Genomic DNA, 23,314 nt, shown 5'->3' on the forward strand with positions numbered 1-23,314 from the left:
GTCAACAGATTCGGGCTCCTAGGAATGCATTAACCACTTCTGCTTTTGCTGCCACAGTCACAGCGACAGCTAATACACTCCTTGGAGGCTGGATCTGCCGCCTGCTTGGTAGCTCCTCCAATGCTGCCTCTACAGTGGCCTCTCAGTTAATAAGAGGTCTGCTGGCCTCCTCCCACCCCTAGGGAGGAGATAATGGGGGCTGTCCTGTGGGTCACTCTCTTGAAGAGCATTGCCTTGTGGAGAGTAGGACGAAACCTTCCTGAGAGTAGTTGAGCTGGCCAAAATGGTTGAACCTTTTCTCTCTTTTTTGTATCAAAGTCCGCCCCCCCCCCATGTGTTTGTTAATCATGCAAGTCACAAATTAGATTTCAAGGCTCATCTGCTCCCCCCCCCCGGAGGTCTCAGGAAAATGAGGGCTGAATCCCTACTAGGCCTCTCTCAGTGTCACTTGGTTTCTTTATGGCTTTAATCCTCCATGCATTTACAAGGGAACAAGTCCTACTAAATTAAACAGGACTTAATTTTGCAAAGGATTGTACTACACATTCACATTCCTTGATCTATGTTGCCAGGAACTGCATCTCAATAGCAGAATCTAGCTAGTCCTAAGGATGTAAAATTACAATTAATGTTATATCCATTTACCTGTGTAACTAAGCTACATCAAACTCTATGGGACTTACATCCGAGTAGACGTGTATCAGATAGCATTGCGAACCATGTCAGTTCATACAGGAACATTCCTCACAGCATCTATTTTTCTGGGTTTTGGCTAGTCATCTTTGATCATTTCTCAGGACATTTATACCCTCAACAGATGTTAGTAGTTTGAAAGGGAAAAAAAGGATATTTGATATCAAAGTAACCTAAATTCTAAACTGGATTTTTTTTTTACCTAAAGGAAAATAAAAGAGAAAAGCTGTTCCCCGACTAACTCTCTATGGTTGATAAATAGTTGGTGCAAAATTGATATCTTTTTAGCTGATCAGTCCTCCTGCAATTAAGTAAAGGACTTTAGTTTTTCTTTTATTCAACTGCCAGACATTCATAGCCAACAGTCAGCCGTGCATGACAAACTTGTACAGCCTTAATGAATGAGACAGAGTGTGGAGAACCCCAGGCCCAGAGGCAAAACGTGGCTTCCTAGGCCACACCCCTCAGCAGACTGCTTCCCACTCTCCTCAAATGCTATTTCCTGGCTGGAATGTGTCGTCTTGCTTGTCTAGATGGAGAGATGTGTGTGTAAGAACCTCTGACTTCAGCACGGCTGGAATGTAGCTCATTGGACAATGGGAAGAGTCATATCCTTTGCCCCACCCACTTTTATCTTTGGGCTTGCCCATTTTGGCCTCTGGCCATACCCACTCCTGGCATGTGGTCCCTGGAAGGTTTACCATGAGAGAACGCCGTCCTCAGTCAGGGTGGCGTGGGGCAGTTCCTTACCCCTGTGATAAACCCTCTGTATCCATTTGGAACCATTGATGTCATTTATTCCACAGCTCATGCAAGTTCTCTGTGCATGTGTTTCTGCCATGATCCATTTTTTTTTTTGATCCAGCATGAAATATATTAATGCTCATTCTTCTTAAAGAACTACTCAAGCTGTTGTTGCCTCAAGCTTATCTTATGTCGTCTGAGGCTGGGTTTGAAAACAGTCTTGAAACACATGAAAAGCATAAGGACTTGAAGGGAAGGAACTTTAGGTGGCCATGCAGAAACACAACGAAGTGAAGGTTTGGATTTCAGATATTTTCCAGATGTGGAGACACATCTGGTTTGGCCCTGTTTTGTTGTGGCCCAGTTTCACTTACTTTAAATTGCAGAACTCAACATACAAGACAGACTCTGGCTTCCTCTGTGGCTATTGAGAGGCATATGAACAAGGGCTAGGGTGTGTATTAGATTTCATTTAAATCGAATGTCGTCAATTTTAGTTTTATGCCGTTATAACTATTATGTGCGAACAGAATAAGTAGTGAATCCACAGCCAAGCTATAGCAATGACCAGTAATGATAAGAGTGCTCAAAAAAGACATAAATAGGACAATTCAAATGCTATAAATACAAAGGAATGAAAAATGTAGCAATCCTGCCTTCCGTAGCTGGCACAGAAGTTTGCTTTATTTATTGGCTCATATATTTAGTCCATTTTTGCCTTATTGGACTGGATCTCAGGACAGTTTACAACCAACACATTAAAGCAATGATAGAACTAATCCTAAATATTACTTCAAACAGTACAACTATACAATTAAAACAATTAAGGCTTTTTTTTTTTTAAGCTGGTCTCCCCCAGGCACTTTCAGTTTTCCCCAAAGAACTGTGTGAAAAGATTATCATCAAATTGTGCCAAAACCCCAGTACAGCTTTAACAGGAAAGAGTTCTAAAACCATGGTGCCACCACAGAAAGGGCCCCCTTTCATTTTACCACTGAATGAGCTAAGCTCATTGGTGGAACTATCAAAGACCCTCTCTCTGCAGATCTCAAGACTTGGGCAAGCCAATGGAGAGAGAGGGGGGGTGCACCTCTTTGAATATTTGGTTCAGGGCTTTGCATGTTAATATCACCCTTGACCTTACACCAGTAGCTGTTAATGAAAATGTTGCAAGACTGATGTAGTATGTACCCACTTAGATACTCCACATAGGATCTTTACAACTGAATTTTGCATCAGCTGAAATTTCTGGACCGTTTCTGAGGGCAGCCGACATCAGTAGGTTACTAGGGTTACCGTAACTAGCCTATCCTGGTCCAGGAATGGCTATAGCTGGAGAACCAGCCATAGCTGGTAAATATGGACTCCAACCCCTGACATCATATGAGCTTTTAGTGACAATGCTGGGCACAGGAATATCTCTAAAATGTAACTATGTGCAGCAGTGATGCAGCAGAGAAATCAACAGAAATTTCTGTAGTTGATACCATATTTCAAATCCCCAAACGGCAGTATCTCAACACCTTTGCAAACTATTTAAATAGAAAACTCCGTAAGAAATACATCCACTGTCAAGTTTCTAGCTCTGAACTATCTCCTGTTTAGTCTGTGGACTAGTTTCAACAGAGTAGAAACACGGTATTATCAGACTTTTAAAATGCTCTGCTCTGACTCTGCTGAATCCTTGTGGAGATAAACTCTAATAAACCAAATTTTTCCTGCCATGTATTTGCTGGCAGTTGTCCAACCTGACTTTCCATGTCCTTTCCTCCCAGTACACAACCTGTTATACATTTAAATGCCTTCTTATAGTAGACATACCTAAAGAAATGCCTTGGCAGATGTGGGGTGTGTTTCTTGGCTTGCCTGTGAAAAGATGTCTCCTTGCACAACATTCCTTTCATCCCAGAGGAGCTGTGAGCCGTGCATTTGAAGAGCACAAACATTATTTTTGTTGCCTGCTCTGGATGGATGGAAATCTACACAACTTAATAAAATCAATGCTTAGAAGTGTCAGCATTGAAACACATAGGGAATAAATCAATTTTTAATACAATTTTAAGAAACCTTTTTTTTTTTTTGGCTTAAAGCCAACATGCCTATTATGTTTATAAGGGTGTCCATAATGTGCTGCACTTAAGCATCTGTCTGTTTCCATTGCAAACTATTATTTCTTTGGTTTTGTGTCATCATTACAATATACAACTTTTACCCAAGTTAAAAATACAGGAATAATGCCAGTTAAGTTATACATGGCATAAACCCATTGAAATAAATTTCCATCACTAACTGAAGTCTATTTAAATGGGTCTACTCTAAGTAGGAAACATAGGCTTCATAAATTAATGTGTAACATTAATCATGAGATTTTAGCCGTACAAAATGTGCTTGGATACTAGTATGCCTATATCATCTTTCAACAACTTTTGCTTATTAATAACTTAAAGACACAGTTTAATATTTAAACTCAAGTTCTCTCTTTTTAAGATAGACTACTAATCTATGTTATGTAATAAAACATTTGCATATCTAAGAAAACAACATTTTTCAGAATCTGAATATTTTGAAGATTAAAAACCTGAACCACTAAGGACGATGTATGTTGAAACAGCTCGTGGGTGACGGTTCTTTTGCTGTTTCTGGACAGGAACTACATTCACAGAGTAGAGATGGTTGTTGAGAAAATCGGTGAGATCTTTCTTTGAGTCATTCCCACCATTTTAAAAAGAAGCCCACTTTACAGAATTTCCCCCAAACATGTTCTACCATTTTTTTTTGTGTGTAGTGGCTGCCATTTCCCCTCCTCTCCACAATGCCTTGGAATGCTCCCTGGTCTGAGACTTTGTAGAAGAGACACAATACTGGCCAGGCTTAAAACAGTTGCCACTGTCGCCACTTGCAGTGGGAGCAAAATTGGTGAAATGGCCTCCCAAATTTCTTGGAGCATAATAGGGCTAAAATTTCCAAGAAGCCATTTGCCCACAGCTGTAGTGGATCTACATCAGGACTGCAGTGGACTCTTGTGTGTAAGCATCTCACGTTGCTGCCATATGCGCTACATAGAAGGTGAGCAAGAATTTCTATCCCTCTTGCGGTACAAATGTCGGTGGAGATTTCCAACCACTGTCTTTTGCTGTGTTTTGGATTAGGGTCCAAATGCTCTTAGTCCACACTCTCTATAGTTTCACTTTTTCTTTTCCAAATGCAGTGGTCACTCTAAAAACGCAGCACTTTTGTGTGAGTCCATAGAGCAACTTAGAACTTTTAGAGTCCCTGATCCAACTTGAGACACCTTGCATGTGAAAACCTCACTTGAATCCCTCCTATTTATCTCATAATGCAGGAAGCATCTGTAATTGACCTCCTGTTCCAGCCACTCCATTCTATTTCCCTTCCCACCATTGTGACATGCCCCTATCCCAGTAACACAATCCAAATCCAAGACCCACTGAGATGAGAGAGTTTGGTTTCAGAAGATCTTGGGGTTTATTGGCTGAACCAGGGCTGAGCTGGCAGAACCAAGGAAAGACTTACACCTAGTCTACTCACACTCACATGACCTGGCAACCCATCAGAACTTAGCAGGCGAAAAGGGCAGTGTAAATTCAGCTCCTCCAAGTTTCTCCAGAATGTTATGTACTGAGTTGAATAGGAGCCAAAATGAAGCAGTGTGATTGGTCCTAGAACAATAGGATCCAGAATGCAGCAGTCTGATTGGTCCACAGGAGCCACCCAATCCAGCTCCAGGTGGAAGTGAATCCGCAACCTAATTGGCCTACAGGAGAATCCTGGAATTAGCCAATCACGTGGGGCCCATTGTGTAAATAATGTATATAAAGCAGACATTCTGGGGGAACTTCCATTTTCCTCCTCACCACTATGAGCTGAATAAAGAGCATGAAATCCACTCTTGACTGAGTATATTTCAGAATTTGAAATAGGAGAAACTTAAGCCAGCGTAATTTATGCTGGTGTAAATTACACCAGTTTTCTATTTACAGATAAGTAGCTGTGTTGGTCAGTTTTCTATTGTTAGAATTACTTTGTTACAGTGAAGTCTTGTCCATGTCTACTCAGATGTAACTCCCATTTAATCCAATGGGGCTTATTCCCATGTGAGATGGTATAGGATTGCAAAGTTAGTCTCTCAGCAGTCCATGCTATAATATTCTTAAGGAGCTGCTTGGAGACTTTAGCCAGCCTTGGGATTCTCTGAGTCTGTCCACACCCCTGTCTTGGGCCTACCTGCTGCTGTTTTGATGCTGGGCACACTCCACTGAATTACAAAAACAGAATATAAGATACAGTGGTACCTTGGGTTACATACACTTCAGGTTACATATGCTTCAGGTTACAGACTCCCCTAACCCAGAAATAGTACCTCGGGTTAAGAACTTTGCTTCAGGATGAGAACAGAAATAGTGCTCTGGCGGCGCGGCAGCAGCAGGAGGCCCTATTAGCTAAAGTGGTGCTTCAGGTTAAGAACAGACCTCCGGAACAAATTAAGTACTTAACCCGAGGTACCACTGTAATAGTGTTTCTCATGCCTACCTCCCTCGTATGTGACTGGAAAGCCTCATGTGGCTTTTAGAATGTTCAGGTGTGTCAATTAAAATGTTTAAGGAACTGATTAGGCACAAAGAAATGAGGACAATAATTTGAATGGGGGGAGGGAGGTGTCTCTCTGCCACCCACCATCTCCATGCTCCCTTGCCTTTTCACAGACTCTACTACTGATGAGGCTATCCCAAGAAAGAGGACCTGGTTACCTTCCACTGTCCTTCAGGTAACCTGGTCCTTTTGGGGTTAGTCTCATGAGTGATTTCAAAGAACTGGGAGTCACTGTGTATCTTGGAATACATTGCATGGTGAAAATGATTTAGTTATTTGTAACAATGATAATATTAATAATAATTTTACATTTATTACCACCCATCACCAGAATATACCAGGATGGGTTACAATGACTTACAATTCGGTATTAAAAACAGTAATAGATAGATCAGGCATAGGCAAACTCCTCCAGATGTTTTGGGACTACAACTCCCATCATCCCTAGCTAACAGGACCAGTGGTCAGGGATGATGGGAACTGTAGTCTCAAAACATCTGGAGGGCTGAGTTTGCCTATGCCTGAGATAGATAGATAGATAGATAGATAGATAGATAGATAGATAGATGATAGAGCAATAGGGTGGTCCTGAAAACACATATGACGTGTCAAAGGTCGGCGTAAAGAGGTGTGTCATTGTGGCAAATTCTCATTGTGGCAAGTGAGGTGAATTTGAGTAAAGGCAATGCATCCTTGATCAATCACTTGGATGAGCCCAGTTAATCAGGCATCACATGAATGAGATGATATCACAATCCTGACATATTTGGATCCATGCTGCCAACACTTAGGGTAAACTAAGTCAATTTGGAGCAAAGGAAGTGCTTCCTGAACAGTGAAGTGGCCACAGAAAAAACAGAGTTGCTTTTTGTTGTCAAAAATGTTCACAAAAGACTGTAAATCAGTTTGAAATATATTTGCCCTACAGCTACTTATCACATATTTGCACCATCTCTTTCACAGAGATGCATCTTCTTCATTACACGAAGGGTGGTGGCCAAATCATTTTATCAAAAATAAACAGAAACACAGGAGAAAAGCCCACCAGAAATTGTCTCCTCGGCAGCATTAGGGCCTAGTCACTAGAGTGCCAGAGAGGGGGAGGGTTTTTTTTTGGCAGAAAACATGTACTGGAACTGCTTTAGACTCTGGTGAACTGGAACACATAAAACACAGACTGAATTGCCTTAACATCCAACTGGCCTTTTGAGCTGCCATACAAGAGCTGGTTTATGACGAAGTGCAATGAGTTTCCTTCTTCATGATTAAAGGTACTCGGTTTACTTGATTTTCTGTGCGCCATCATAAATATGAGTTCCTCGCTTTAAAATGTGTTAATTGATTCAATTGACTGTACAGAAACATGGCGCTCGGCAGAAGCCTTTAAAAATGTGTGAGGGTGGCGACAAGCATTAGGGGGGACATTTCCTCCTGGCTGAATTGAAGGTCAGCATTTTGAACTAATAGCTGACCTCTTTGGCATACCGTAGGGCCATTTTGCTTAATAGCCGGAGTTAATTTGCTAAGCGACAGGGTTGGCTGCTCTTTATTTCAATCTGCCGTACCTTCCCTTCTTTGTTGGGAAAGCCAGTGCTCTGATATAATCCAGTTGGCACAAGATTGCCCAAGGGAATCAGCCAGCATGCTGCTTTGAGACAGACTGTGCTGTAATTCACCGAGTCTCGACTTTCCAGGAAAAGAAAGGAAGAAGGGGGAGGGGAAGGACACAAGACACAGAGCAAGAGACAGCAGGAGGTGAGGCCAGGGATGGGGGAGACGGGAAGGAGGAAATGAATTGAGAAATGTCAAGACTGACATCCGTGCACACAAAAGCTGCATTTTCACCCTTGTTTTTATTTCCTTAAACCATTTTTTTTGTCCGTGTGGTGGTGGGGAGAACAATGCAGATGTTGCTTGCTGCAAAGGAGCAACAAATAGCTTTGGTTGCCTTTCACTTTGCACAGAATCACACAGATGCATTTGAAACGCAACCAATTTTCAAACTAGTCGCACGTCTAAGGCCCTTCCTGTGTTACCAAAACGGCACCATGAATATATGAGAGAGAAACAAAATCAAGTCCATTCAGCACAACACTCAGACTGTCAGGTCCATCTGCGCTTGTTCCTGGCCTGTTGGCATTGTAGGAGGAACAGGAGGACCCCTCTGGCTTGTGCCCCTGTACAATATCTAGGGAGTACAAGACTAATAAAAGATCATCCCCATCCAGGAGGCTTTTTAGGGGGCTTTTTTGGAACCACACTTTTGGCAAATGTGCACTCCAAATGAAAGATGGAGGAAATTCTCTTTGCAGGTATTAATCAGGCTGTCCACTAGAAATATGGGACTGGATTTAACTAACAGTGTGCTAGCAGTACAGGTACTCCTACTAGTGCAACAGTGATTTCCTTCTCCTCCCCATTTCTCCCACAAATCCTGGGGTGCGGGGGGGGGGCAGAGAGAAAAGCAGGGGTGGGGGGAGAGAGAGAAGGTCCTATCTTCTTGCTCTGCTGGAACAACCCTAATTGCATGACATTGAAATCCACCCAATAAAACCTTTATTATTCCGGCATGCTCACGTTTTCTAAATCATCTTTGCCCACTGAATCAGTGCCATAAGCAGGTCCTGGCTGTGTAGATAAGGTACAGGATGAAGTAAAATCAAGATCGAAATCATGACTCTTTTGTTTGTTCCTTGCTGGGCTTTGGGAACTCTAATTCCTCCTTCTATGGAGCAGAACATATGAACATGGCCTGTGCCTATGCAAAGGCAAAGGGACATAAAAACAACAACAAAGCCAACTCATAGAAAACTGTTCCATCACCATAACTTTGATTAAACCAGACTATGGGTGCCTTCAGACTATTACAATTTGTGGGAGGGATTTAAGCGCATACCAGAACCTTAGGTTTGTAGATTTAAAATGGATTAAAGTGCTCTGTTGCCCTAGTCCAACAAATCCATTTTCAAGAAAAGGTCTTTTGCAGTTTGGAAAGTAAAGAAGAAATGCACTGAAAAGTGTAGGATGGACAAATGATGGGAAAACGTATAAACTCCCCTCAAGCAAATTTCAGGGTGAATGCTCCTTGTCATTTAACTGACAAATCTGAAGGAATGCTCAGTGAAGACCAGACATAATTTAACCACTGTGTAACCTTTGTGCAGGAAAATCAGGATGAAGGCCCACTAAACAGGAGCTATCAGTGTCCCTTTCATGCTCTTTGGTTGGCTATAGTATTATAAAAATAATTATTCATTATTAACAGGGTCTGGTAATGGGTCAGGGAAACCTGGGCAAAATGATACCTGCAAAGCAACTGATGGATGATACTTGATAAATGACAGAGAGAAGGGCATTCCAGAGTGCAGGGGCAATGGTGGAAAATGCCTATTTTGTGGTCACTACAAATGCCCATTTGTAGGATGTGGTACCACAAGTAAAGTATTAATCCCATGATCCCATTTATACACCCTCTATTGTGTGGGCAGGTAATCCCTCCCCTTACCTGGCCTGGTTTCCCTGGCAACGCTTCCCCCAGGTGGGATTGGACAACTCACTGGGGTAGGCGGGGACCTCCAGGTATCCCACCTGAGGGAAGGCAAAGCCTATGCTGATGGGGCCACTCCAGATCCAGGGCTGCACGCGTCCACGCAAAAGGCGCCCCCCGTTTTAAGTGGGGAGCGGTCATTATACAGATAATATTTATTGGTGGAATCTTTTCTGTTTAAACTAGTGTAATTATAGACACACTGATCTCAATACTGTATGTTTCTGTGTGCAGATATGCTTCAAGATTATATCCAACAGTCAAATTGTAGGGAAACAATTCTAGAGTGCGTTATTTTAGAAGGTAAACTATGTGTGATAGCTCACTCTTTCAGTACTTTTCCATATACAGTAGCACCTCTGGTTACGTACTTAATACGTTCCGGGGGTCCATTCTTAACCTGAAACTGTTCTTAACCTGAAACACCACTTTAGCTAATGGGGCCTCCCGTTGCTGCCGTGCCGCCGCCGCTTGATTTCTGTTCCCATCCTGAAGCAAAATTCTTAACCCGAGGTACTATTTCTGGATTAGTGGAGTCTGTAACCCGAAGCATATGTAACCTGAAGCTTATGTAAGCCGAGGTACCACTGTATATCTATGCTGGGGTTAAATGTGGTCTCGTTCTGATACATTATATATGGTTTGTTGCTTACTGCACTGGAAATGTCTACATTTTTGCCTCTTTTTATACAAATGACAAGCTAGAAATTCAAAGTCCTCCTGTAGGTGGTGCTGTAATGCTGCAATCTAATTCTAATTAAAACGGTGTCCAAAATGCCTCCATTACAAATAGATTTTCATGACCACAATTATATTCAAGATATCTTATTATTCTTTGCTACAACGGATGAGCTACTTTCATTGGGAAGATTTTGTTATCATCTGTCAACAGGAAACATAGGGGACATCCAGACTGTAGCACTTTTGCACTGATCTCTCGTATATTTGGGTAGATACCAGCATATGCCTGTTGCAGAATATGACCTGCACCTTCTTAACCCATCATGAAGAAACTGGACATTTTATTATAAATAGCAATGGCAATGAGACACTAGTGCAACAAATCCACTATATATATGACTCTTTGTGGTAAGAAGAGTGATGGAAAATTGTCTCCCACCACATATCAGACATCATCTCTATTATCTTTTCAGCACCTGTTGAAAACCTTCTTTTCCCAACAAGCCTTTTAAGCGTATTTTTTTTCTCCAAGTCAGTATCTGTCTGGGACTTGAAACTGTTTTATATAATGTTTTTATTGTTGATGTTTACATTGTTAAATCACTTCAGGGCATTTAATGGGAAGTGGAAATAAGTAAATAATGGGAAGTACAGGATAACAGCTACTTAACAGCAACATTGTATAACCACCATTCAAATTTTATGAAAGCAAATCAGGCCAATTGCTGAATATACGTTTTGTCTGGCAGCGACCCTCACTTGCTATTGTGGGCCGAAACCTGAAATACAGCTACTATAGCATTCAGGTGCTATTTCCAAATTGAATAGGGTATATTACAGTCAGAGAGATAATGTGAGAGTCTTCGGTTGTATGTGCAGACTCTGGCAAAGGGACGTGGGTGGTGCTGTGGTCTACACCACTGAGCCTCTTGGGCTTGCATTTCAGAAGGCTGGTGGTTCGAATCCCTGTGACGGGGTGAGCTCCTGTTGCTCTGTCCCAGCTCTTGCCAACCTAGCAGTTAGAAATCACACCAGTGTGAGTAGATAAATAGGTACCACTGCGGCGGGAAGGTAATGGCATTTCTGTGCACTCTGGTTTCCATCATGGTGTCCTGTTGTGCCAGAAGAGGTTTAGTCATGCTGGCCACATGACCCAGAAAGCTGTCTGTGGACAAACGCCGGCTCCCTCAGCCTGAAAGCGAGATGAGTGCTGCAACCCCATAGTCGCCTTGGACTGGACTTAACCATCCAAGGGTCCTTTACCTTTACCTTTTTCAGACTCTGGCCTTCATGCCAATTACATAACAAATATCCTTTCCAGGTAGACAGAATCAGGAGGAGATAATGTGCAAATTGTTAACTTTGAGTGTTCAGCTGCTCTTATCCAAATTAGAGGAAGTCAAACAATATAGGCTTCCCACCTCCTCAACCATAAATATCAAAACACTTCTTCATACAAATGGCATCTCTGCATAAGCATATCCTTTGCCTGTTACAGGGATGGAAGAGGAATTCATTCAGTCTGCAGTAGACTGACCCAATTTATTGGTCTTGAACTTGCTTGCAAACTGGAACACAACTTCCAATTGAATTACACGCTTCTCTGGATTTTGCAGTTCAGGGCAGAACCCTGATCTCCTCTATCGTTTCCCACAATATGGAACTACAGGCTTCTGCATATGAATGGTTAGATCAGAGAGGACTTGCTTCTACCTGAGGTTTAACAAGCATGAGTCTATATATATTTACTCAGAGATCATCCCCCCCCCCCCCGTGTTCAATGGGACTCTCGGCTAAGTTTACATAGAACTGTGTTAGCTAAGGTGGATATAAAATTGGGTTCACAGTAGAGCTAGATCAAATTATTACATAAAGAAAGTAAAGTCCAAATGTCAATATAGCCAAGACTGACACATAAGAATGAAAAATGTTCTGAGAATTAGCTCTTGTAGGAACATGAAATAAACATATTTATGACACAGACATAACCAGGTGGTAGAAGTTATTACCTAGGAAGACTGACAGATCAGCCTAGTTTTGGAATTCATTATGATAGAAACTTGACAGGCTGGTGCATTGATCTTACAGGTTCAGTGAAAAGATAGATGGATTAACTGTTGTACAAATCAGATCTCATTATTTCTACTGTTGAAAATTCCGATAGTCTATTTCTGGATTTCCAGTATATAGCCCTGCTTGCTGAATGCTTCTATTTTCTCATCAACTCCACTTTCCCTCTCCATTCTGAAGTGGCTCTACTTTTCTTCTAAGTGCACTGCATTGTTCAAGATCCTTGTTCATGTTACATCTGATAAATTATTTTCTCTTCCCTGATGTGATGTTTATTTAATTTTGAATGTATAGCTTTTCCTTTTGGCAAGCATCTAGCATCTCATTTATTTCTTTGACATATTGTTGATACACCACAGGATGTAGTCAGACCATTGGTCCATCTGGTTTGGTGTTGTCTACATTGGAGGGCTTTGGGTCTCCAGGGTTTCAGGTCTTTCTGAGCCTTTCCTGGAGATGCCAGGAACCAAACCTAGAGCTTTTGTACACCATGCATGCACCCTGCCACTGGGCTGAAGCCCTTCCTACAAAAGTGGCACTCAAAGCAGCTTCAAAACACAGGACTGATCATCACAACATAACCACCACAATAAAGAGAATCTCAAAAACAAGGTTAAAACAACTCTTTGTACAGAAAAAATATGTTATATTATTATATTTTGTTTTGTCAAGAAGGCCACAAACACTGTATAACAGTTTGGTCCTGTGCAGTTTGACAAATCTAATAATTATGCATAGGAATCTGTGGCAAAAAAAGCTCTTGCATGACAAAAATAGTTGCTTTGTCTCCTCATAAAAAGAAGCTTTTCCAGTTATACTAGAGTGTCATGGCAGTTAAGACCGCATTTTAATTTCACTAGATAGGACACTATGGGCATGGGATTGTTTTACAACAAATCCCAACTTTCCCCCTAACTTTTTGAGTATCTGTGAACATTTGTCATTGACTTATATGAAGAAAAAGCAATGCCCAGCACTTGGAAACACATTAATGGTGAAGAAAATAGCAGCTCTTCACCTGTGATACTCGGTGCCCCAGTCTGCATTAACAGGGATCCCACAAGATAAACAGAGATGCTCTGCACCTTCAGAGTCCTTGAACAATACAAGCCCTCCCTGCTCTAAGTATATTTGGCACAATGATGCCATATTTGTGCATCATATATACAAAAGCCAGTTCTCCTAACATTTCAACTCCTAACACTGAAACTTTTTAACTGTTGCACAATTTGGGGAAAATGTATCATCTAACTGGGAGTTGTGTTCCCAAGCAAATCCAGCACCATCAGATTAGATCAAGCCAACACAAAAAGTGACCTGAAGTAATTTATCCTTCATCCCTAAGGACAGGACCAGCCCACCCAGGTGAGGAAATTGCCACAGACAGCAGGAAACACAGGGGCAGCAGACCCCAATGTAGATATTTATTCTTCCATTGTTCCTGATGTAGATCTTCACACATCTCTTCTTTCCTGGCAGGGGGGAGCATCATTTGGTGGTTTGCCTCAGGTGCCAAAATTTCTTGGGCTGGCCCTACCTAAGGATAACCTGCAATGGTGGAGGTTCCATATGTAGTTTAGAATTAGTCTCCCAGGGTTCTAAATGGTCAGGTGCAGCAGAAGTTTAGTCCCCACCATGTGGAGGACTGGGGGAAGAGGTGATGGTGATGCCAAGGAGAAGGTAGGCTAAGAAGCATAACCATCCCCACACCTGGAATCTTGCATGGAGCAATACCTGAGCAATTATTGGTACAGATGGCAGATCCAACTGTCAGTTCATTTAAAGTGCCCAGGAATTGTTTCCACATTAGAAGGTGAATTAATGAAATCAAGGATTCAGTCATAGTAAGAAACAGTCACGTGTCTCTTGAAAGTGTCCTGTGCAATATGTCTACATTTTTGGAACTGACCACTCAGTGGCTCTTAGCCTCTTAGATGGAAATTCTGTGAAGTTGATGTGACTGACAGTCACTTAAAGTCACGAGCACAAAACAAGATGTCTAGCGAGGCAGAAAGAGCTATGCATTAATTATATTACAACTTTTTCTGAACATGTACCCTGTCAACATAAAAATGAAATAGCTCAGCCGGGAAACTTTTCCTGCAACTAGTAAGACATAGAATCATGTTACTGAACAATTATAGTGGTTGCCTTAATTTATATTATTAATAGAGACTGAGGACTTTATAAACATAACTCTTTATATATGTTGTTAAAATGCTGTGCTTTGTTGCAGGTCGAACTATAATAACGATACAGTGGTACTTTGGGTTACATACACTTCAGGTTACAGACTCCACTAACCCAGAAATATTACCTCGGGTTAAGAACTTTGCTTCAGAATGAGAACAGAAATCGTGCAGCGGCGGCGCGGGCGGGAGCAGGAGGCTGCCCCATTAGCTAAAGTGGTGCTTCCAGTTAAGAACAGTTTCAGGTTAAGAACAGACCTCCAGAACGAATTAAGTACTTAACCCGAGGTACCACTGTATAGCATTCTTCCAACTGCTCACAGCATATTATTTCACGAATCCCTGACAATAACCCTATGGGGTAGGCCACTGTTAATTTCCCCCAATTATAGATGGTGCTGAGAGATAAAAGGCTTACCCAATGTGCCCAAATGAATTAAGAGTTGAAATAAGAATTGGAACAATCTTACTTTGTTAAGGCTACAATCCTTTTTTAGCTTATTATTTCTTTAACAGGATTTATATACTGCTTAATAGAAACAAACAAAGAGGAATACATCAACTAATTTAAAATGTTCGTAGGAAACTATTGATAAAACCAACAGACTTTTAAAAAGCAGATACAGTAACAATATCAAAATATGCATAAAACCAGCTGTTTTAAAATAAATTATATAATAAATTTGCATGTCTGCGTTAGGTTGCTTTAACAAAAGTTTTAGCAGGTGTCAGAAACAGTACAGGCAACTCCCCATTTGCGATCACACGTAAGCCCCCTTCTGGGGCTGAAAGCACATGTGTTGGCAGTCATGTGTCAATTGCATATGCAGAGAATGGTTCCTGCCTAATACTAATAGACAGGAAGTTCTAGAGAATCAGTGCTGCCACCCTCAAAGATGGATACCTTACAAGTGCAGAATGAACGATATACAGTAAGGCACTTGCAATAGTGCCAGTTCTGCAGCAGTCCATAGGACACATATGGGGCAAGATAATAAGAATAAGAATAAGAATAATTTTTTATACCGCGGCCATCTGGCTGGGTTTCCCCAGCCACTCTGGGCGGCTCCCAATAGAATACTAAAAGCACGATAAATACATCAAACATTAAAAACTTCCCTAAACAGGGCTGCCTTCAGATGTCTTCTAAACGTCAGATAGTTGTTTATTTCATTGACATCTGGTGGGAGGGCATTCCATAGGGTGGGCGCCACTACTGAGAAGGCCTTCTTCCTGGTTCCTTGTAACCTCACTTCCTGTAGTGAGGGAACCGCCAGAAGGCCCTTGAAGCTGGACCTAAGTTACTCACAGGTAACTTAGTAGCCATGTATAGAATCAGGGGCGCCGACTTATAAAAAATATTGGGGGGGCCCAAGACCTCCAAACCGCTGCTGCTGGGGGAATGAAAGGGGCGAGCCCCGGGCTGCCCCGACCTTAAGTGAACCTGTGAGGGGCCGCCCTTTGCGGCAGCTGATTGGCTGCCGCCGTGGGCGGTGAATATTAATGAGCTAGGGGGAATCCCCGCTTCTCGCGGGGCTGACGCCAGCCCCGCGAGATTGTTGATGGGTCGAGAGCCCGCAACCCCACCCCCTCTCTAGATCGGGAGTGGCTTTGTTTTAACTCATTACTGAATGTATTTTAAAAGGTAACTATCGTCAAAGAAGGAAAATAAAAAATACCAACATAATTTTGTGTTTTTACAAAGCATAATATAACTAATAATTTTCTTAAATTATTGGGGGGGCAGAGCCCCCCCAAACGAATTTTTGAGGGGGCTCGGGCCCCCTCAGGCCCCATGGAGTCGGCGCCTATGTATAGAATTGCCCTGCAAGTTAAGTCATATTCTATCACACTCCCATAAACCTGTAAGTTGAACCTTGGAAACAACTTTATTACATGGGAAAACACCCAAAGATGTTACATGAGCATGCTACTGTCCACTTGGTAGTTTGCACTGAAAGCGTTTCAAAGTAAGTTTTCAAATTGAGTTATATTTTTGGAAGGAATTTCCTGCACAGTTGGATCCAGGCCATTGCTAATGGCATTAACAGGAACATCTGTTGCTGGGCACGGAGTGAAACAATTTAGAAGATGAAAAATAAGTGAGAAATGCACTTAATAAACATAATTTTTTAAAATAAAACCCTGTTGCAAAAATCCTTTTTTGTTGTGCATATGAGGAATATGTGCTTTTACATAAAGAGCACATGAATAGTATTGTAGACTGGGGACACCTGGGTTCAAATCTCTATTCAGTCATGAAGGTTACTGCATATCCTTGGGTCAGTTACAGTCTTTCAATCTAACCTAAAAGGGTTGTCGTGAAGATGATAAGGGATATAAATGGATAGTGAGGTCATCAATATTTCACTTAACTGCTTTTACTTATTGTGTGGCTTGGTTAGCTTGGTTGACTCACTGGGTTCATTTACCTAACTGGAGGTGATTTCCATACTCCAAGTAGATTCATTGAAGTTGAAGTCTACCTTGAGTGTGATTAATGTTGGATCTTACCCTATGTCTTCATTTGTGCAGGCATCATTGACGTAAGGCCAATGATTGCTTATGGCTGATCTACCACTGTGTGGAGAGATGCCTACTTGCCCAATGGGACTTCTCCTTTCTGTCCTCCTTCCTGCAATTCTTATGCCCCCCCAATCGCTCTAGAAGGCTCCCCATCTCCATAGGGTAGTTTTGGGGACCTATGGGGTGGGGTGATGCAGGGGAGAAGAGAGGAAGGATAAATCCTATTGCCCAAGGAAAAATCCATTTTGTTGATTGGCTAACACTATTGGATGTTAGCCATTGTTCTCTGGTTTGGAATACCATAGTCTGGATTATGTAGCTGATCAGCAAGGGCATATTATGTGCCTTGGATGTGATCGTTAGGTGTAGCACCATGTCTTAGAAGCTCCACTATCACATTGCTCAGGAATGAAGCATTCCTTGTAACTTTAAAGCACATATGGGATAATGCATTTTTGCAAACATGGTTATTTGTGCAGGCAGAATTTACCCACAGGGTTAGCTATGTATCTAAAATTCAAACCGGAAACCCTGTAAAATATAAAGTTTGGGCTCTTATTTCTCAGGAGCATATGATGACCCAGAGTTCTGCATTTGTTCCAGATGGCCAATCTGCCCCTTTTCTCACTACTGTTTTCAGACAAGTAAGAGGAAAAGGTTAAGAATAAGCACAGTTACATTCTAAACAGATGGACTAATGAAAAACAAAATCCCAATATTTTGAGAACACAATGTAATGTTTAAAAGCAGATAGCTAATCTCAATTTTTTAAATTATATCTATACTTGTGGCCATGGGATCAGTGTTGCAAACAAAGAAAAAGAACCTCCACACCTTTATTTTGCTAGTGATGTATGGTGGGAGGCACCTAGTTCTTCACGCTCAGGGGAAGGTGCTCATTAGAGACCAGTTTTCTGTGAATTCTGTGCTTCTAGCAGGCTCAAATCCACGGTCCAATATTTGGACAAATTCCTCTTTGTAGGCCTGGAAGACATGAAGCAGTGGGTTTAATTAATACAGAAACTCATTATCCTGTGATCTTTTTGACAACATGGTTTAGTGTTCTCTTCCTCTCATATGCGCGCACACACACACACACACACACAAAACACACACAGCTGTTTCTTGATTCAAGATTAACAAACAATTGGAATTTATCTGAAACAATTTAGCTGAACAATTGGACAGTATTAAAAAACCACTGCTTTTCAGCACATCTTGTGAACTTGTGCACCACCCCATTTCTACTGCCCGCTCTTGCTCTCACATTTTTTCATTTGCTTGGATTGGCTAATAATTGTTGCTGTGTCACCTTCTTCATACTCACACTCTGATTCTAAACGCAAACAGTAGCTTTGGATGAGCAGCTTTGGTGAGGACCACATTAGAGTAGGAACAGGTGAACTCCTGCTCTCCACTTGCTGTAGCCTCAGTAATTATCAACCTTCCCCCCCCCCATGACTGCTGCTTGCATGTTAAAAAAATAGGCACGCTAAATGTCACATCTAGTTTGATCCAGAGCCTGGACAGTTAGCAAGTTTGGCTGAGCCAATAGGAGTGTGAGGTTCTCCCCAGCACCACCATGAAAAATACTGCCCATGTTTCCTTTCTTTTTGTTATACTTTTCATGCATTCCAACCGACTGATGAATGCAACTCTCATTTCACAGGTATGCAGAGTAGTTTGGATTACTTCCAGGCATTTGATGGAAGTAATTGTGGAGGCAAGTATTTTGGCAACAGAGGATTTTATAAAGATGTGCACTACAAAGCTGAAAAGCCTCGGAGAGAGTGCTTTGATCTTAAGCAGTGTGTCCTGGGGTAACTGGCAGCCCTAATGATAGTGCATTATATATTACTGGATTTTTAAAGTGGGAAGAAATTTCTCTTTATGAAACAAGGATTTCCTCTAACGTTGTCCCAAAGACATGTACAACCTGAACTCGCATTCAGTCACTCAAGCTGCAGCTTATGCACGTACACAAAACAGAGTTTGTCCCAGTTTCTTTTTCTCCTTAGGATACTTCCCACATAGTAATGAAAGGCTGACAACTGTGCTGCAAATTATAGTGAAATTTTAACACACTGAAACTTATTTTATTTTCATATTGTATCTTTTCTTTCTGCAAACTGCCCTGAAAACATTGCTGAATGAGATGCCACTTTTAAATGAACAGAAAAGCATGCAATCAATCTTCAGCCACCTATGGGCTTCAAAATGAAGAAAAGTGTTCTGCGCCAAGGACCTTACAATTTAAAATTTGATACTGCGGTTGGGGCAGAAGAAGGGAAGTAGAGGCAGAGGCAAATGTGTCTGTTTTTCCTCCCAGAACCAGAAATAAAGACAAGTATTTGGGGCTGAAACAGGGCCACATTGATTTAAACTTACAAACAAAATTACAGAGGTACCTGACTATGTGGAAAGCTAATTCTTGCCAGCTCTGGCAGGTAAATAGCCGGGCTGGTTATCTGGGTAACCAGAGGCAGATTTAGGGGAGGACAATTGGTTGCCCCCTACAGGGCACAGGGACCAATGGTCCCCTTCCCGCCTGCTTCGCAAAGCTTCGGGGAGGGAGTGTGAGGGCTTAGTGCTTGCCCAGTTTTGGGAAGGATGAATTGAAATGATGTGTATTGGCATACTGGTGTCAAATGTGCCCCACTGCCTTCTGACCTGGCACACCTCTCCTGCTTGATGCCCATGGAGTTGGACAGCAGAATGGTTCAGTTGCAGACAGTAGGACACAGGAACAACTAGGGGTTGAGCCAAAGGCTTCATAGAAAAGCTGGGTTTCAAGAGGGGATTGGAAAGATGTGTTCTGGGGTGGAGGTCCAGGCATAAGAGGCAGCAAGAGAGACAAAATGGAGTCTTTTGAGGGAGTTTGAGAACTTTGGACAGCTGAGGCTGGTGGAGCTGGAGTCAGGTCATAGGCAGCGGTGTATCAGAATACAGTGGTACCTTGGGTTACAGACGCTTCAGGTTACAGACTCCACTAACCCAGAAATAGTACCTTGGGTTAAGAACTTTGCTTCAGGATGAGAACAGAAATTGTGCGGCAGCAGCGGGAGGCCCCATTACCTAAAGTGGTACCTCAGGTTACAAACAGTTTCAGGTTAAGAACAGACCTCTGGAACGAATTAAGTTCTTAACCCGAGGTACCACTGTATAAGAGCATTTGAACTCTCAGGCCTAGCCATTCTTGAACTAACGGCCATGCCACCTCCTGGGAAGATCCTGTTTCCTTTACTAACTCTTGTTAGTAAATGGCCACAAGACAGCCTCCTGCTCATGCTTGAGACTTTCAGTCTTGTTAGCCCCAGACCATATTAGCTCTCTCTGTTTTTTGCTGGCTATTTGTTTTTAAGCATTGAACCCAGCCTGTTGCCTGAGCAACAGCTTACCTTGTGCTCAACTGGCTCCCTGTTCTTTCTCCAGAGGTTTGTACTCTTGATTTGGCAATTTGACCCCAGGTTCATTCCATGCCTGTCCATCTTATAGCCTATCTTGTACCTATTATGCTTCCTGCCCTGACAAAAGAGCTCTGTGCACTGAACACCCCAGCATTGGCCTCAGCCTGCTCTGATCACAGCATCTGGTGTTTCCCTCCTTGCCAGCCCACCTGTTCAACACCATGGAATGGCTTCTTGGCTGTGAGTGGCTTACATTTGGTAGCTGGCATCCATGAGAGCGGTGCCCTTTGGAACAGGACCTGCTGCTGCTGATCAAGATCAACATGGCCAGCCCTCCCACTGACCTACATATAGCATCGACTGCGGTGTGCGTCAAGAAGCAGGGGAAGTGGCAGGTGGGGGTGAGGAGAGAGAGAAAGGTACTTGTGGAAGATAAAGCTTCAGCTAATTGAAACTGATCAGCCTAAATGCTTCATTAATTTATTAGCCATTTTGGGCATTTGCAAAAGTCAGTCTAGGTCTGTAGGCAGGCACAGGAAAATGCTTGGTGGGTGTTTATATAGGTTCACTGGTAAAAACACAGGAACACATAAGGAAGCTGCCTTATACAGAGTCAGACCACTGGCCCATATAGCTCAATATTGTCTACTCTTATTGGTAGCAGCTCTCCAGAGTTTCAGACAGGAGTCTCTGCCAGCCCCACATGGACATGACAGAATTTGAACTCGGAACCTCTGTATGCAAAGCAGATGTTCTGCCATTAAGCTATGGTCCTTTCCACATTTATGCAGGGTCCACATTTGGGTTCCTTTGGAGGAAAAAAATTCTTGAAAATTAAGGTGTGGGTTTTGTGTCGACATTTCTTTATTTACACAGCTGGCGGTGAGCATCAGACACAATCCTATTCAATGACAATATTGCTACCCCGCAAGCTGGAAGCATCTTGAAGGTGAGAAGCAGCAAAGCTCTTTTCATCTTCAAGATGCTTCAAGCTAACTCTCTGCCTTGTCCACACACACCCCCATTCTGGAATGGTACATGCTTTGGTTATCTCCCACTTGGACTGCTGCAATGCACTCTACATGGGGTTACCTTTGAAGGTGACTCAGAAACTAAAACAACAAATAAATAATAATAATAATAATTTATTATTTATACCCCTCCCATCTGGCTGGGTTTCCCCAGCCACTCTACCTCAACTAATCCAGAATGCTAGACTGGTGACTGGAAGCTGCTGCCGGGACCATATAACACAGGTCCTAAAGGTCCCACCTTGGCTCCCAGTACATTTCTGAGCACAATTCAAAGTGTTGGTGCCGACCTTTAAAGCCCTAAATGGCCTCGGCCCTATATACCTGAAGAAGTGTCTCTGCCCGCATCATTCAGCCAGGACACTGAGGTCCTGCTCTGAGGGTCTTCTGGTGGTTCCCTCACTGCAAGAAGTGAGGTTACAGAGAACCAGGCAGAGGGCCTTCTTGGTAGTGGCGCCCATCCTGTGAAATGCCCTCCCATCAGATGTCAAACAGATAAACAGCTATTTGACTTTTAGACGACATCTGAAGGCAGCCCTTTACAGGGAAGTTTTTAATGTTTGAGATTTTAGTGTGTTCTTAATATTTTGTTGGGAGCCGGTCAGATTGCCTGGGGCAACCAAGTCAGAGGGGCAGAATAATAATAATAATAAATAATAATAATAGTAGTAATAATAATAATAATAATTTACTTTAATGTGCATGTTTCCTGATCACACAGCTTCCTAAATAATTCATTGCCCATTTTTCAGATTGGATGAATCAGAGGATCAGAAAAAGCTTGTGTCCGATCACTCCCATTTTCTCAACTATTAGCTGGCACAGGTTTGAAAGTTTGATATTTGTGGAGGCTTGTGACAGATGTGGAAAGGAAACTATTGCAGATAAAATATAAAAAAAAGTTGTGGAGGATGGATTCCTTCCAAAATCGGCACAAGGAGTGTATAAATTGAAAATAATACTGAATGAAAAACTTGAGCCATAAATAAGAATGTATAGGAGTGTTTCACTATTATGATCATTCCAGCAGTGCAAATATTTGTGTTTCCCAGAAGGAATGATCTGCCTCTGAAGATGGTTCGGAAACTTCAGCTACTGCAAATTCAGCGGCCAGGTGGCTCACTGGGGCAAGATGGTTTGAGTATATAACACCAATCTTAGCTTGACTGCACTGGCTGCCAATTAGTTTCCAGGCCCAATTCAAAGTGCAGACCTTGACCTATAAAGCCTCAGTCGAAAGCCCATTCACTCGCATAACACTGGGACCTCCAATTTTCACCATTTTTCATTGCGTCGTGCAGCTTGCTGAATCATATCCCATCCTGTAGGTGGGTGGGCCAGCAAAAATCAGATGCCCTGATTTGCATAGGTAAAATGCAAAGCTATGATTGGATACAGCCCAAAGTTTTAAGCAAAGAACATAACTGGACTGCTCAATTTCATATAACACCAAAAGCCAGTACAGTTGCCATGATGAGAAAGCAGTTTCAGGGCCTTTGCCATGTCAATACTGCTACTGTCAAAAATGGTCGATTTTGTAATTGCGTAGTACTGAAGGTCCAAAACCACACATTTAAAATTCCACTCAAATCTGATGGAAATGCATGGTTTTGGTGTGCAAAAATAATTCAAGGATAACTGATTGGGATTTCTGGATTTGCATTAGCCGTGGCCAGAATCTCCTTCAATGTCAAATTTAACAAGTCCTCATCTCTGCCTGTGCAGTTTCTGAACCACATATGTAGTTGGCAAAATGTCAAGACGCATCATGAGCAGTATATGTATTGCACGAAAGTAATGGCATTAGAAGGCATT

General features: G+C 42.2%; 1 long non-coding RNA gene across 3 annotated transcripts in view; it reads left to right on the forward strand.

Moving 5' to 3' along the window:
• LOC309339369 overlaps positions 1-23,314 on the forward strand; it is a 555,996-nt gene that overhangs the window by 272,603 nt on the left and 260,079 nt on the right. The window contains exon 3 of one of the 3 annotated variants that reach the window (XR_014155248.1): positions 14,633-14,680. The exons of 1 other annotated variant lie outside the window; for it this stretch is intronic. This is a non-coding gene — a long non-coding RNA (uncharacterized lncRNA). Of the gene's footprint in view, positions 1-5,771; positions 5,791-14,632; positions 14,681-23,314 lie in introns of those variants that run through there. One more of the 3 variants, XR_014155249.1, reaches the window with a different exon arrangement.

The sequence above is a fragment of the Podarcis erhardii genome, assembly GCF_964252035.2.
Source record: "Podarcis erhardii genome assembly, chromosome: 3".
Taxonomy (NCBI): Eukaryota; Metazoa; Chordata; class Lepidosauria; order Squamata; family Lacertidae; genus Podarcis; species Podarcis erhardii.